Here is a 17,791-nt window from a genome sequence, read left to right as displayed (position 1 = left end):
GCAGCCATTCTGTCTGGCAACAAGTCTGAAAAGGTTCAAGATTTGCTGCTCTTGTGTGTCACTCCTCTTTCCCTTGGTATTGAAACTGCTGGTGGAGTCATGACAGTCCTCATCGAATGCAATACTACCATTTCTACCAAGCAGGTGCAGACCTTCACTACCTACTCTAACAACCAGCCCGTGTACTTATTCAGGTATATGAAGGTGAGCATGCCATGACTAAAGATAACAACCTGCTTGATAAGTTTGAACTCACAGGCATACCTCCTGCACCCAATGGTGTTCCTCAGATTGAGGTCACCTTTGATATTGATACCAATGGCATCCTCAGTGTCTGCTATTGACAAGAGTATAGGGAAAGAGAACAAGACTACTGTCACTAATGACAAGGGCCATTTGAGCAAGAAGGACCTAGAGTGTATGGTCCAGGAAGCAGAGAAGTACAAAGCTGAAGATGAGAAGCAGAGGGATAAGATGTTCTCCAAGAATTCCCTGGAGTCCTATGCTTTCAGTATGAAAGCAACTGTTGAAGATGAGAAACTTCAGGGCAAGATGAACGATGAAGATAAACAGAAGATTCTTGATAAGTGTAATGAAATCATCAACTGGCTGGGTAAGAATCAGACTGCAGAGAAGGAAGAATTGGCACATCAAGAGAAGGTGCTGGAGAAGGTCTGCAATCCCATCATTACCAAGCTGTACCAGAATGTAGGTGGGATGCCTGGAGGAACGCCTGGGGGCTTCCCTGGTGGGGGAGCAGCACTTTCTGGTGGTGCTTTCTCAGGGCCTACCATTGAAGAGGTTGATTAAGCCAACACTAAATATAGATTTAGCATTGTTCCACACAATAAAACATTGAAGGACCTAAATTTGTAGCAAATTCTGTGGCAGTTGTTAAAGTTTAACTGCTAGGGTAAAGTACTGGGCATTCTCAATACTTGAACATGGAACATGTGCACAGGGAGAAGATAACATTGCACTTGATAAGCACTGTATTATAAGTGGAAATGCAATGTCTGCAATAAAAGTATTTAAAATTGGCAAAAAAAGGAAGAATTGAAATTCAATGAGTTAATAGAAGCCTGGGAAGAAATTAAAGAACATGTGAAAAAGAATCAGAAATGAATGATAAAATTCAAGATGATTATAAAACTAAATAAAATGATACACAGTGTAATAACTATTGCTATTCTCCTATTTGATCATGAAATTTTGTTTAATTTTTCATAAAATAAAAAAAAATTTAAAACAAAACGAAGACTTTTGTTTGTGTGTTATTCCTTTTTGTGGTGCTGGGAATTGAACTCAGGTCCTCATGCATATTAGTCAAGTGCTCTGTGACTGAACTAAACTCAAGCCCCAAAATGAAATTTTAATAACAAGCATTGAAAGAAAGCAGGGAATTACCAATTAGCATAAACAAGACAAAAAAGAAAAAGAAAAATAGCCACAGGAAAAATGGCTGAAGTGAAAGATATACAAAGTTCTTTATATGTGTAACTGACCCTCTTAAGAATAAATAAGCACTAAAACTAAAATAATATTTATAAAACATTCATAAATGTTTTTCTATTCAAAATAAAATCTTAATGTCAAAGAACTGAAATAACCCATTTTACACCTAGAAAAATGGAGCCAAATTTATGTCATGGCAAAATTATTAGGCTTTAAGGATGAATAAAAAATTCCCACTGTCTACTGGCAAAATGACCAAATTATTTTCCAATGTAAGAAAGCAGTGCCAATGGCACATATTTCAAAACACATCACCCACAGCAAGGAAAAAATGAAGAATGAATTTCAAGAATCTCAAGAAAATACAGCACAGGCCAAAGATTTCATATTTAGCCAACTCATTCTTCAAGCATAGAAAAATATATAGAAATCCTCCAAGGAAATATGATAAAGATGAGATCTGTTTTTCACAATCTCAATATAAGCAAATATGTAACATATTTTATTTTATATTTAACATTAAAGAGAAATAAGGACATGATAGAGGAATAATATAAAAACATATTTCTGGTAAAATAGAAACAATGCAACTAAAATATGAGAATAGAAAGGGCGAAATGGAATATGAACATAATAATTTTAATAAATGCTTGTCAAATACAATGATAATATTTACCATAAGTACATAGATCAAAGTCAGCTGTTGAAAACAATTAGGAGAAAAGCATGAGAGAAAATTTCCCAAAGCTTTCAGAAACAAGAGCACATAGTGTATAAATAGTCTGAATATATGTACTACCCATTAAAAAGTTTCAAATTGTACCTAATGATACTCCATTAACAACACTCAAGATGATTTTGAAAACATTAAAGATGTTGGACAGAATCAGACATCTGGTTTGAAATAATTCCAGTAGGATATGAATAGGCAATCTCTTTGAAGTAAAAATGTTTATGCAATACAGCAAAATTATCAAATGCCCTTCCTACTGCCAAAGAGCAGCTGTAGCCAAATATTAAGTAATGTAAAAGAAAAAAAATGAGGCTGCAATTCTCTCGGAGTATAAACCAAGAATAAGCCTTGTTTCACAGCAATGCACATATTCAGTAGTGTTATCCTTTATACAAAACAAAAAGAGAGAAATAGGCATTTTAAAGTTTTGCATTTCATACTTTAAATCATAATACTTCATCCTTGTCATTCTTGAAAAAAATCACAGATTTCAATAGAGAACAAAATAAAAAGTAAGATTTAATTAGTAAATATGTGCCTTTTCTACTTACCTTATTTTTATTTTTTTTTCTGTTAAGTAGACCTGTGTGAATACCTTAAATGATTAAAAGGACTTAATACTATGAGCAGCATAAGGATTCTTTTTATGGAGAAATATCCTTTATTTGCATACATGATGACACTTATCTTTAGCAAAGACACTTTTGAGGAGTAAGAAGTGGATAACGTATAGAAATTATAAACATTAGCTGCACCTTTTATGATCTCTTATTTTCCTTCCTATATGTTACAGTATTTGAATCATGACTTCTTTCAGATTACATTATAAACAGCATAAATTTCTCTACATTTGTTTTAATCTTCTTTTCTTCTCTTTCTAACTTTAAAATATTCATTGTTAGAGGTAGCTTGGAAACCATCATCCCCTTTCAATTTCCCAGAAAAATATGCCTAATTCCTATCTTCATTCTTGAGCTTGTTCAGCCGATCACTACTTCCATTGCCTTGTCAGATACCTTCTAGTAGTGATTCTCCAGGAAACCATGTGCTTTTGGGGAAAAGAAAGGTTGGATTGTTAAATTTATTGCTCAAAATCTCAACATTTCATTGTGCATAGAGGTCTTCTGTTCCCATCTCAGGAGAGAATTCCACCAAAACAATTATCTACCCTCATAGAAGGTAGAAGACTATTTTTTGACTGGTACTGTTCATAAAAAAATTTTCCCTTCTGCTTGGCCAACTCTTGGGAGTTTTCTTTAATTTAGTCCTACATGCCCTCAAGAGAAGCATATTTCTCCTGGTTCTCTGTGGAAATTCTTCAGGCCAAGGGCACAGAATTTGCAATTTTTTTATTAATTATATTGGTACATTTAAGGTATACAATATAATGACATTCATCATAGGAAATTTGCACCTTTACATAATCCATCTTGGTTCTTAATTTTTCTCCATTCCCCTGCCCTCCCTTAAACACCTCCACCCCTCCCTATCTGCAAAGATTCTGTTTCCATTTTTTCTTTTTCTCATATTAATTCCATTTCCTTCTTTCTTTTCCCCTACCTCTCACATTCCCCCTTCCCCTTTGCCCCTTTTCTTCCTATTTCACATTATTTATTATATCTTTTGCCTTATTTACACTTTTAATTTCTCACACTAGAGAAACTATTCGGTATTTACACATGTGAGTCCTATTTATTTCACTTAAGAGTATTGCTTCAATAGGCATCCATTCAGCTAAAAAAAATTCCCAGTTTCTCATTCTTTATGGCTGAGCAATACTCCATTTTATTAAAAAAACAACAACAACAACACATTTTCTTTATCCAGTCTCTAGTTGATGGGCAATTGGGTTGCTTCCAAGCTTTAGCCATTAAAAACTGTGCTGCTATGAACATGGGTGCACATATATCACTGTGGTATGATTCTTTTAATTCTTTGGGGAAAATACCCAGCAGGAGAATAGCTGGATCAAATGGGACTTCCATTCCTAGTCCTTTGAAGTATCTCCATACTGATTTCCACAGTGGTTGCACCAGTCTACACTGCCACCAACAATGAATAAGGTTCCTCTTTCCCCACAGCCTCACCAGCATTTGCTATTGGTTGATTTCATGACAGTAGCTATTCTTTCTGGGGTGAGGTGAAATCTCAGTGTTGTTTTCATTTGCATCTCTCAAATGACCAATGATGTTGAACATTTTTTCATATGTTTATTTGCTATTTCTACTTCTTTGCCTGAGAAATATCTGTTTATTTCAGATGCCCATTTTTGGATTGGGTCTTTAAATTTTGGAGGTCTGATTTTTGAAAATTCTTTATAGATTCTGGATAGTAGACCTTTGTCTGAGGAACAGCAGGTGAAAAATTTTTCCCACGTTGTAGGTTATCTCTTCACACTGTCGGTGTTTCTCTTGCTATTCAGAAGCTTTTTAATAACAAGAGATCCCAATTGTTGATTGTTTGTGCTAGTTCACAGGCAAGTGAGGTTTTGTTCATAAAATCTTTTCCTACACCAGTAACTTCAAGAGTTCTATCTAACCTCTGTTCCAGTCGGTTCAGCATTTCTGTTTTAATATTTAGATTTTTAATCCATTTTGATTTTAGTTTAGTGAATGCTGAGAGATATAAGTCTAGTTTTAATCTTTTGCAAGTTGAAACCCAATTTTTCCAGCACCATTTATTAAAGAGGCTATCTTTCCTCAAGTGAGGATGTTTGGGTCCTTTATCAAAGATGAGGAGGATGAGCATGTCTGGGGTTATTCTGGCATCTTCTAATCTTCTCCACTGATCCTCAAGTCTGTTTCTTTGTCATAACCATGCTGTGTTTATCACAGTAACTTAGTAGTATAGTTTCAAGTTGGGGATTGTTATATCCTCTACCTTGTCTTTATTACCTAGTATTGCTTTTGCTATTCTAAGTGTCTTCTTGTTCCAAATGAATTTTTGGATTGTTTTATTTGGGTCTGTGAAGTACACTGCTGAGATTTCAATTGGGATTGCATTGAGTCTATATAGCGGTTTTGGAAGTATGACCATTTTCACTATGTTGATTCTTCCTATCCAGGACCAAGGGATGTCTTTCCATTTTCTGATGTCATCTTCAATCTCTCTTTTCAGAGTGCTATATTTTTCAGAGAAGAGGTCTTTGATTTCTTTTGTTAGTTTGATTCCTAGGTATTTCAGTTTTTTGGATGCTATTGTGAAAGGAATTGTTTGCCCTATTTCATCTCAGTGAGTCTATTGTTTGTGTAGAGGAAAGCTATTGATTTTTGTGTGTTGACCTTGTATCCAGCTACTTTACTGAATTTAGCTATTAAGTCTAGAAGACTTTTGGTGGAGTTCTTAGGGTTTTTTATATAGAATATCATGTCATCTGCAAATAATGACAATTTGACTTCTTTGTTTCCTATCCTTATTCCACCTATTTCTTTTCCTTGTCTAATGGCTGTGGCTGATGTTTCCAAAACTATATTGAACAGCAGTGATGATAGTGGATATCCTTGTCTTGTTCCTGATTTTAGTGTGAAGGATTTCAATTTTTGACCATTTAGTATATTTGCTGTTGGTTTTTCATAGGTGGCTTTTATCAGATTGAGGTAGAGTCCATCTATCCCAATTTTTGTAGGGTTTTATCATAAATGCATGTTGGATTTTGTCAAATGCTTTGTCTGTATCTACTGAGATGATCATATGGTTTTTGTCCTTGACTCTGTTGATATAGTGTATTACATGTATTGATGTGCATATGTTGCACCATCCCTGCGTCAATGGGATTAATCCTACTTGGTCAGGGTGTATAATCTTCTTGATGATCTTGTGAATTCTATTTGCCAGCATCATCTTAAGGACTTTTGCATCTATGTTCATTAGTGAGATTGGCCTATAGTTCTTTTCTTTGGTTGGGTCTTTCTCTGCTTTGGGGATCAAGGTGATGCTTGCTTCCAGGAATTAATTCAGGAGTATTGCTTCCCTTTCAATTTCATTGAAGAGTTTAAACAGTAGTGGCAGTAGTTCCTCTCTAAATGTCTTGTAGAATTCAGCAGTGAATTCATCAGGACCTGGGCTTTTCTTAGTTGGTAATTTTCTAGTTACATTTTTAATTTCATTGATTGATATTGGGTTGTTTAGAATTTTGAGATCATCTTCATTCAATGGGTAAATTACACATATCTAGGAATCTGTACATTTCTTCTGTGGTTTTCGTCTTATTGGCACATAGCTTGTAGAAGTAGGTATTGATGGTCCTCTGGACTTCTGCTGGGTCCATTGTAATTTCACTGTTTTCATTCCTAATCGTATGGATTTGGGCCTTTTCTTTCCTTTTTATGATAAGGTTGGCTAAGGGTTTGCTAATTTTGTTTATTTTTGAGAAAAAACAACTCTTGACTTCATTGATTTTTGTATTGTTCTCTTAGTCTTCATTGCATTGATATCTGTCATGATGTTTATAATTTCCTCCCTTGTATGAGGTTTGGGCTTGTCCTGCTCTTCTTTTTCTAGAAGCTTGAGGTTCAGCATCAGGTTGGGTAATTGAGATCGCTGTTTTCCTAATGTGAGTGTTCACTGCTATGCTTTTCTCTTGTAAGACCGCTTTCATTTTTTGCAATAGATGCTGATATGTTGTATTGGCATTGTCATTTCATTGTAGGAACTCTTTGATTTCTTCTTTAATTTCCTCTGTAGCCCATTGTTTATTCAGAAGTGTGTTGTGCAGTTTCCATGTTTTTATGAAATTCTTGCAGTTTCTTTTTCTATTGATCTCGAATTTCATCACACTATGGTCTGATAATATACAGGGGACAACTTCAGTTCCTTTGCACTTACTTAAACATGTTCTTTGAGTGAGTATGTGGTCTATTTTAGAGAACAACCCATGCACATCTGAAAAGAATGTGTATTCTGATTTTGCGGGGTGAAACACTCTGTAAACAACTGTTAAGTTCATTTGTTCAAGAGTTTGATTGAGTTCTAGCATTTCATTGTTTATTTTTTATCTAGTTGATCAATCTATTTGTGAGAGTGGGGTATTATGGTCCCCCACTACTATTGTATTAGTACTTATATTATTTTTGTGTCCATTAGTATTTTGCTATATAGTGCAGTGCACTAGTGTTTGGTTCATGTATATTAATGATTGTCATCTCTTCTTCTTGGATTTTTCCCTTTACAAGGATGTAGTGTCCTTCTTTGCCTCTCTTAATCAGTGTTGGTTTGAAATTCACTTGATCTACAAAGAGGATAGCTACTCCTGCTTTTTTTTCAGGTTCCTGTCTCATGGAGTATTGTTTTCCACCCTTTAACTTTCAGTCTATGAGTTTGTTTTTGAATTAATTGTGTTTCTTCTATGCAGCATATTGTTGGAGCTTGCTTTTTGACCCATTCTGCCAGTCTATTTCTTTTTATTGATTAATTATTTCCATTAGCATTGATGGTTATAATTGTTATGCAATGAGTTATCATTGTCATGACTTTTTCTTTTTGCTGGATTCTCCCCCTTTAAATTTAATTTCTTGTCATGCCTGATGGAGTCATTCTGTAGGGCTTCTCGGGGTTGTGATCCTCAGTGTCTTTTCCTAGGATATTGTTTAAAATTTTTTGGAGTGCTGGTTTAGTATTGATGAAGTTCCTAAGGTGCTCTTTGTCATGAAAGTATCTTATTTCTCCATCAATTTTGAAAGACAGTATTGCAGGGTACCTCACTCTGGATTGGAGTCTGTTTTCCTTTATGGCTTGAAATACATCACTCCATTCTCTTCTTGCCTTGTGGGTTTGTGTTGAGAAATCTGCTATGATTCTAATGGACTTTCCATTGTATGTGATTTGTTTCTTTTCTCTAACTGCTTGTGGAATTTTGTTCTTCTGTTGGGTTTCTGGAATCTTAACTATTATATGGGTATATGTAGGTTTTTTATCATGCCTAATTGGATTCCTAAATGGCTCACTTATCTCTATGTCAAGTTCCTTTCCCTTATTTGGGAAGTTTTCTGCCATTACTTCTGTGAACTTTTTTTATGACATCTGCACTCTCTCCTGTTTCTTCCTTGACTCCAATCACTGTGATGTTATTCTTCTTTGCATCATCTAGCAGCTGCAGGATTGATTTCTCATGGTCCCTTACTATTTGTAAGAAATTTTTCTTTTCCTGTTCACTAATTGCAATCCTATATTCTATATCTGAAATTCTATCCTCACATTGGGCCATTCTGCTGTGTAAACTTTTAATGGAGTTTTTAATCTCCTGGAAATCTGTTTACATCTGTTTTATGGATTCCATTTTTTTTCCTATGTTGGGATTGCATCATATTCCTCAGCTCCTCTATTTTTTTTATCTGTGTCCTCTCTAGATTTATTAATCATGTCTTGCACTATGGGCACAATTTCTGCTGTCATCCGAGAAATTATTTCTGATTTCATTTATTCCAGGTCCCCTTTTGTTGCCAATTCAGGGAGTCCAGGTGATTGAGTATCAGATTCCATCTCATTGCCCTTTAGGGTTCCCTTAGGTGATCTGGAAGTCTGGTTTTGGTACTTATTTACATGTCTTCTCATTTGAACAGATGCAGCCTGCTGTGTCTTTGCTGAGGTGACTTTTTGCTCACCCAGTGGTCTTGAATACTCAGCAAGCCACTGAGCAGCCTTTACTCTGCTGCTTACCAGTATATCTATTCCTGGGTTCAGAGTGGTGGCCTTCTAGATCCTTGAGCTGAACTGTTCTCTGGGTGGGCTTTTGGCTGGGACTTGAACACACTTGGGATGGTATCTGTGAGTGCCTCTAGCTGGGGCCCCTCTGTAGCTTTTGTCTAGGAGGGTCTTTGTTTGGGGGCTGTGCACTCCAGGTTCTCTTGTCTGCACAGGCTTTGGCTAGGGTCTCCTCACACTTATCAGTGGTATCAGGGTGAGCCTCTGGGTATTGCTTGAGTGCCTGTACAACTCTTCTCCAGGTGAGTCTCTGGCTGTGGCCAGTGGTATGGTGATCCTCTGGCTGAAGTCTGTGTGCCTGTGCAACCCCTTTCTGGGTGGGCCTTTGGCTTGGGCAGCTGTGCTTGAGCCTCTGGGGTTGGGGCCAGAGCCCCTGCTGAGATCCTCCAGTATCCATGACAGTCTGGGCCACATTGCTGCTCCCCAGGATCTGCATGCACTCCTGGATGGAATGGTGGGCCTCCAGCAGGAGCCCACATGCCCATCAAAATCTGCCCTTTTAATGATCTTCTCTTTCCCTGGCTTTTTGTCACATAAATTTGACAGATATGGAACAGGCTACTAATTTTTCCACCAGTTACATAAGTGTACTTAGAATTTTTCTGTAGTCTTGCTTTTCTTCCAAGAAGGCACTAAGACATAGTTGATAAAATATAATATTTGAACCATTCAGCTCAATTTGTCAGAAGCCCTATGTTTCATGGCAATCAATCTGATATTGTTCTTTGACTCTTACCTAGCACTTTGTGACTGTTGTCAATTGATTAAGAATAAAGAAAACAATAGAGACCACACACAAAAGCCTCAACTTCCTTCAATTTCAGTTACAGGGAGAGCTGGAAACATATAAGTATACACTTACAGTGCTTATATTATTCATTGAGAATACTAAAATAATACTATTCTTCCTGTCAAAGAATTTATTCTCTCTTTTGTAAGACAAGCATATAGTAACAATTAAACAAACACAATTATAATAGCTAACCATGTGTTTTGTGCTCAATATGCTTATACTAAGTATATTCTGATTGATGGTAAATATATGGTCAGCTTTCCTACTTCTGGGAAAAAATACCTGACCTCTATGTCTTAAAGGATGAGAACATTATTTGGCTCATCATTTCAGAGGTTGTAGTCTATGATTAGCTGGAACATCATTGTGCAATCTTGTGGAGGAACAAAGCTCCTCACTTTATGGCAGCTGGGAAACAGAGCAAAATGGAAGAGTCCCAGAGAGCTAGACCCCCGTAACAGACCCCAGTAACCCACCTCCTAATAGAACATTTAGCTATGACTTCAGTGGATTTATCCACTGATGAATGTAGCATATTCACAATCCAATCACCTCACCAGGAATTTCTTAATCCAGTAAAGTTGACAATCAAGATTAACTATCACAAAGCCAGAACAAGTGAAAAGTTGCGAAGTGGAGCTGAAGTGTTCTGCAGGCCCGGAAGGGAGCTGTGGGGTGGAGGTGACTGGGAGCTGAGCGTTTCAGATCTGCTGGGTGAACCAGTGCAACACCATGCTGGCTGTGATGCTTGTGTGTCTTCAGACCCTATCTTCCAAGGTTTTCCATCCAGCATTCACCAAGGCCGCCTCCCCCATTGTAAAGGGTTCCATCACGAAGAACCAATAGCTCTTAACATCCAGCAGAGAATATGCCACCAGGTCAAGAATTGGAATCCACAGTGGGAAAACTGCCCAAGAGCTCAAAGAGGCAGCAATGGAAAAAAATATTTAAAATCAACCAGATGGGAAGATGGTTTGTTGCTGGAGGGGCTGCTGTTGGACTTGGAGCATTGTGCTACTATGGCTTGGGAATGTCTAATGAGATTGGAGCAATTGAAAAGGCTGTAATTTGGCCTCAGTATGTGAAGGATAGGATATATTCCACCTACATGTACTTAGCAGGAAGTATTGGTTTAATAGTTTTGTTTGCCATGGCAGTAGCTAGAAGTCCTGTTCTCATGAACTTCCTGATGAGAGGCTCTTGGGTGACAATTGGTGCAACTTTTGCAGCCATGATTGGAGCTGGAATGCTGGTAAGATCCATACCATATGAACAGAGTCCAGTCCAAAAGCATCTTGCCTGGTTGCTCCATTCTGGTGTGATGGGTGTGGTGGTGGCACCACTGACCTTATTAGGTGGCCCTCTCCTCATCAGAGACACCTAGTACACAGCTGGCATCGTGGGCAGCCTGTCCACTGTGGCCATGTGTGCACCCAGTGAGAAGTTTCTGAACATGGGAGCACCCCTGGGTGTGGGCCTAGGTCTGGTCTTTGTGTCCTCACTGGGATCGATGTTTCTTCCACCTACCTCTGATGCTGGTGCCGCTTTGTACTCAGTGGCAGTGTATGGTGGATTAGTTCTTTTCAGAATCTTTCTTCTGCATGATACTCAGGAAGTAATCAAACATGCAGAAATAACACCAATGTATGGAGTTCAAAAGTATGATCCCATCAACTCGATGTTGGCAATCTACATGGATACATTAAATATATTTATGCGAGTTGCAACTATGCTAGCAACTGGAACCAACAGAAAGAAGTGAAACTACAGCATCTGGCTTCTGTTGCATCTGATGTCTCTTGTTTAGTAGGGGAGATACTCGTTACATACTTTGAACAAGCCACTCTTGTTGAGGCTTAGAGGTTAAGAACATGTCTACACATTTAAAATGTTCCAGCAATGCGACCCTTGGGTTGGCTTTTTCTTTTAGAGAATAAATTCAGTAATTCTTTTCCAAGTAATCACATAAATATGTCCAATTCTTGTGTTTGAGTAATTTTATAAAACTTCACTTAACAAATGTGAAAACTAGAATTAGTATTAAGAGAATTTAAGTATTTTGTCTATTTTTGAGTTTATTAGAGTAAGTGAAAATTAGCAAGTTTGTGTTTGCCTGCTAATTTTTCAGCACACAGAATATTGAAGTAATGTCATAAGCAAGATAGAAGTTTTGGTGTAGAGACCAGAGAGAAATAGTAGGTTACTCATGGCATTTTCCCCCCATTCTTAGGATTTAGCATTTTGTGATTGTGATGAGTCAGTGATAGACTTCTGGGTATTTGGAACAAATGAATGACTGCTGTTTTTACATTTGCCTTTGAAACAGAGAGACGGGGGATTCATCCTCCTGCTTTGCTTCTCAGTGCTATCTTCACACTGGAGATGCCGTCCTGGTGAGGATGTGTTGGGATAGTCCAGAGTGTTAGTCACATGGCCAGTCCCTGGTAGAATTATGTATGTGTGAGTTTTCCTTTTGAATCTCCTAAAGTAACATATCCTTAAAATGTCTCTAGATAAAATGTTCAAAGCATGAAATTTGTTGCTTTTTCAAGTACACAAACATGTTTATAGTTGCGAAGGTTTTGATGCATAAGTATTGATGTCTAATTGAATACATGCTTGCTTAGCTCTTAAGGTTTTGACATCATTAGAAAAACCTTTGGCTTACACTGGAGATATGAAAGCAGTTTTTCTCCTAAAACTGTTGTTTTCTTGCATTCCCTTTCAGATTTTAAGCACTCTAAAGCAAAGCTAGCTGTCTTTATGAAAAATATGAATAAAAAAATGTGTGAGGAAAGTTCTTTGTTAGTTTCCCCAGGAGAATTTTCTTTTTGTTATACATAGACCATTATTTAGCTTTCTTGTAACATTTGTTAAGTTTTTTGATACAAAACTGTAAGTCTTTAGAGTGGGAAGAAGTCTATATGATTACTGAGAAGATTGCTATTTTTAATAAATATTTATTGCAGTAATCTTGAAATAACTTTTAACCACCTCAAAGTACATAGAATGCTTATTTATGAAACACTAAAGCTTCTGGCCAGATTTTAAAAAAAAAAAAGATTAACTGTCACAAGCCCACCCTTTGCCAAATAGATATTGAATTATATCTACTTAAACCATACTTAATTTCCAAATAAGGATAATTACAAGTTAATTATTCCACCCGAAAGGATACAACTATTATGTGTACAACCAAAAATTCAATAATTCCTATACCAGTCTTAGCAGTTCCAAATTTGCTCAAAATCCCAAGCCTAAAGACTTCTCTGAGATTCAAAGCAAATTCTTATCTGTAGACCCCTGTAAAAATAAAAAAAAACAAGTTATATAAACCCACATTTTAGTGGCACGACATTCCAATTCCAAAAGGAAGAAATTGGAGGACAGGAGAGAATTGAAACATCCTATTCTTTAGGTTCCTTGGCTGAAACACATACTCTCTGCATATGTAACATTCCAATGACTTAGGGTTCTATAGTTACTGTAGGCAATGAGTGCAAATGTGGTACTTGCTTTACTGTGAATAATACATAAAATGTATTTCTATGTCATTTTCCAATATCCATAAAATTTTGGTAGGCTAATTTGTTAGCTTTCAAGTTAGAAAAATTCTCAGACTCTTTGCATTTCTTGACCGTGGGTCTTAAGGTAGGATGGAAACTTAAAAAATCAGAAAGTGAAAGGAAAGCATTTCAAACTGAAATAATAGTACATGAATTACTTTGGGTACAAAAATGTAGATCAGTGATGGAAAATCTTTTAGAGCTTTCAATGCTCCAAATAGCCCTTTTGTGGCATGTGTACCATAGGTTCACCATCATTGATGTAGACTTAAATATTTGAGTATGGTACCAAGGAAACTAAATATGGACATACAAGCTAAACTTCAATTAGATATTATGAGATCTCATGGTATTAAGTAGTTTAAAATCAAATGTGGGTACATCTACAGAGCCATTGCTACAGATTGAATATTGTGTCTGCATAAAACTCATAGAGCCTTTGTGAATTGTATTAGTACCTTTACAAAATAGATCTTCCACAGCTCTCTTCCCCTGCTTTCTGCAGTGTGAGGGTACAATGAGAAGTCAGCTATTGGCAACCCGCAGAATCCAGCCATGCTGACACCCTGACCTTAGACTTCCAGACCTCAGAATGGTGGGAAATTAAATGAACTTTAATTGTTTATGAATGACCCAGTTTATAATAATTTGTTATAGTGGCCTGAACTAAGATAGACATGGAGGATTAGAGCAAGAGGATTATCTCCTTTTCTATGTCTATACCTTATCCTAAAAGGCCTTATCTAGTATCTTGACTCTACCTCTTTACAGAATCGAGAAATAATCTGTGTCAATATTCAGCAATGATCCTATATTATCATACTACTTTAGCCAAATTGATATTCACATGCAATTAAAATTATATTTGATTCTAATGGTTATTTAATGATTGCCATCATTGACTTGCTGCTGATACTCAGGTGAAGGAAACATTACATTAATTTTAATCATAGAAAAGTGTAACATATTATTAGCTTGGATTTTCAAAAGAAAAATATTATTTATGTCCATCTTATTGGAAAGTTATTTACATGATGTCTTGGGGCTATTCTCATTTTGTCATTTTTTTCTTATGCTTTCCCCAAGCAGTTAACTATAGATTGTAGAACTTAAATGTGAAGAAGTCTAACACTGGGACATACATCTATGCATTTAGTATTTCAGGTTTTGTTGACTCATATAAATTATCTTTTGGTATAGTTTTTATTTCATAATGGTACTTACGAACACATAACTAGGTTCATCATTTCACTATAGAATGAGGAGAAAGAAAGAAAAATTATCAACTGACAAAAACATTTCATATTTCCTAATATTATAGATAACTGATTAATTACAAATTTTGGGAAAGAATTCTTGTTCAGATTTAGCAATCAATATGTCCTTAGTACAGTGTTACTAAGTGCCTTTTTTTTTCTGTTACCAGGAATCAAACTCAAGTCCTTGGACTTGCCAGGCAGACACAGTGTCATTGAGCTAAATCCCCAGTCCACTGAGTTCCATTTTAAGTCATGAAAATTCTACTACTCTAGAAAGAGCCATTATTTTCAAGTAGAAAAAAAATCTCACTAACATTTCATTAAGAGAGTAAGCTCTAGAGAACACTTTAAACATTTCTTGTTGTAAACCCGGATGCATTTTAAGAATGATATTTATGTTTGGTCAGCAGTAGGAAGGGAATTTCTGACTCCATTAGAGCATAAGGTACTCTATAGCTTCCTTCTAAAAACAGTGTTGTTTTTGCAGAAAATGTGAATATATCATCAATCATTATGAGTCTCATTACCTTACATTTAAAAATTAAGGCTAATCTCCAAAATTTGCTCATTACTAATTTTTTTCAGGGTGACAGAGAGAAGGCTATTTTCTTTCATAAAAATGTTCAGAGTCTGGGGAAGAGATAGCAAAGACAGTGTGCTAATGCTCTTTTATTCCATTCCCACTGTAGACATTACTAATTGAATTCTTTCTGACCAAATCCAGAAGTAACCTCAGATTTTTTTCACAAAATAGTTATTTTCTGGGTGTGGTGGCACATACCTGTAATCCCAACACTTGGGAGGCTGAGGCAAGTTTAAGGCCAGCCTGGCTACATAGTGAATCCAAGGCTAGTCTGAACTACAAACCAATACCCTGTCTCACAAATCCAAAGCAAAAAAGTTCCCTGGCCAAACACTACCAAACAGTGCAAGTTAGTTTGGGAATTAAAGTGCATTCTTGCTCTAATAATATAATACACCAGATTTATAAGACACATTTGGATTCCAATTCAGTGTGAAACCCCTGATTTATTAATATTTGTAGCAAAATTATTATGTGGTATGATGAGAATCCATATATTGAGATCTGGAAGGTTCTTGTGTTAGTCTCTTTTCCTTTGCTGGGACAAAAATACCGGAAGCCTATAATTTAAGGGAGGAGAGGTTTATTTAGATCCTGGTTTGGAAGAGTTCAGTCTATGGTTGCTGGACTTCATGGCAGAATCAGCCAAGTCATACCCTTAGTCACCTATCTTCCTTCAGACAAACCCCACCACCTACCAGCACATTCACCTATGAACTTATCAGGGACTAAACCACTGATGATTATCCACAATCCACTCACCTTCTAAAAGACCTACTGCTGAGCACATGAGGCTTTTGCAGGCCATTTTAGATCGAAACCATGACAGTCTCCAAGACAGAACATATTCATGTTGCCTTATATGACATGAGAAAGTTTAAATTACATAGAAAATATTTACCAAAACCTTAAAATTAGCATATGACAACCAAATTGGAATTCATGAAGAATTATTTTCACTAAAATCTAGTTCCAGTCACATATTTGTACTTAGTGAAAAATTATCTCCAAAGAAAAAAAAATATCAATACTGGATGGGCTTTGGGTTTTAATGAATTTGATTATTTGCATTATTTAATAATAATGCACAGAGATTTTAGAAGACAGTTATTTACATTCTAGGAATATCAGTTTCATATATGTACAATAAAAGTAGTGCAAATATATATCTAATAGTACTGTTCTGAGAATTTAATGGCTTCATACCTTTAAAGTACTAATGTACTATACATACACAGACAATTTTGCTTACGAACTTACACATAAAGACTTATGTAAGATCTAGAAATATTTTTAGAGATGTAAATAAGATCTACCCTAGAAATATGCTTAGGAAAAATTACAAAGTCTGTCACTTATATATTTTATATACTGCTATATCAATTAAGTAAATAAATTATTTTACTATCTCACCATGATCAAATCCAAAGTTGATCAAAACACAAACAAGCAAGCTGGGCATGGTGGCACATTCCTGTAATCCCAGCATTCTTGGAGGTTAGTGCAAAAGTATTACAATATTGAGTCTTGCCTGGGTAATTTAACAATTTAGCAAGACCCTGTCTCAAAATAAGAGTGAAAAAAAAAAAAAGGACTCCTTTGCAAAGAGGACCTGAGTGTAAAGGTCCTGAATTCAATTATCAGTATCACAAAACAAATAAACAAAAATAAACAACCTCCACAAAATAAAAGTTTTATTAACAAAGAGGAAATCAAAGAAAATTTTAAAAAAATTATAAAGGTCATCTATGTAAATCATGAAACTATTATTATAGATATTATAAATATTTCTATTAAATTTAGGAGTAAAATAAGAATGTCCTTATTACTCCTAAATACTAACTTATACTAAATAGTCTAATCCAGGGATTATTAAATTTGTCACTATTAATATTTTAGACCAGAGTGTTATTTATTGAGAAGTTTCCTGAATGTTGCCAATTGTCTCCTGGAGAGTGCAGACTGTACCCACGTTAGAACTCCAGTTTTAATCAGTGAGAAAAAGCAGGAAACTAAAAAGGCAAAGTGCAAAAATTGGAAAGGAATAAAAACTATTTTCAGATAGTACAAGTGATATGATAAATTAAAATTACAGAAAAAGATCAAAATTCCAACAGCAACTGAAAGTGTTTAATGCTTGGAAATTTACTTGAAAAGAAAATAATTAATAGAAAGGTAATGATTCTATCCAAATAATTTACAAATTCAAGGCAATTCTAATAAATAAATTGATACACACTTATAAAATCAAAATGGGGAAAATTCTGCACAGTTATAGCTAAAAACATTTTAAGGAAGATTAGTGATGGATGACTAACCCAGCTGCATGACAGCCTGGCACATAAAACTATATTAAACACATAAACATGGAATTGGTCATGATTCGTACTACAAGATGACACTGGAAAACATGCTAATTCAAAGAGTCCAACACACAAGGCACACATTATGTACTTTAGTGCCTATGAAATAAATAGAGTAGCCACATCAATAGAAAAATAGAAATAGTAGTGGTTACAAAAGTCAAGTGATAGGGAAAAAATGGAGAGTAACTGCTAAAGGTTTTGGGATTTCTTTTCGAAGTGATGAAATTGTCCTGGAGTTAGATAGTGATGATGATAGTAGTGCAACACTGAAAGCACTGGAAAGTACTGAATTATTCACTTTAAAGGAGTGATATTCACAGTATTATAATTGTATAAA

General features: G+C 35.7%; 1 long non-coding RNA gene and 1 pseudogene across 1 annotated transcript in view; both read left to right on the top strand.

Annotated features, from left to right (window-relative positions):
• Window positions 1-17,791, top strand: part of LOC147827025 (uncharacterized) — a 210,487-nt gene that overhangs the window by 127,588 nt on the left and 65,108 nt on the right. The gene's annotated exons all lie outside the window — the stretch shown is intronic.
• LOC101720361 (growth hormone-inducible transmembrane protein pseudogene) lies at window positions 10,398-11,489 on the top strand (annotated as a pseudogene).

Source organism: Heterocephalus glaber, unplaced genomic scaffold, assembly GCF_053883595.1.
Source record: "Heterocephalus glaber isolate CG9 unplaced genomic scaffold, H.glaber_assembly_v1.0 deba00001457, whole genome shotgun sequence".
Lineage (NCBI taxonomy): Eukaryota > Metazoa > Chordata > Mammalia > Rodentia > Bathyergidae > Heterocephalus > Heterocephalus glaber.
This window is presented reverse-complemented; position numbering and strand designations above follow the sequence as displayed.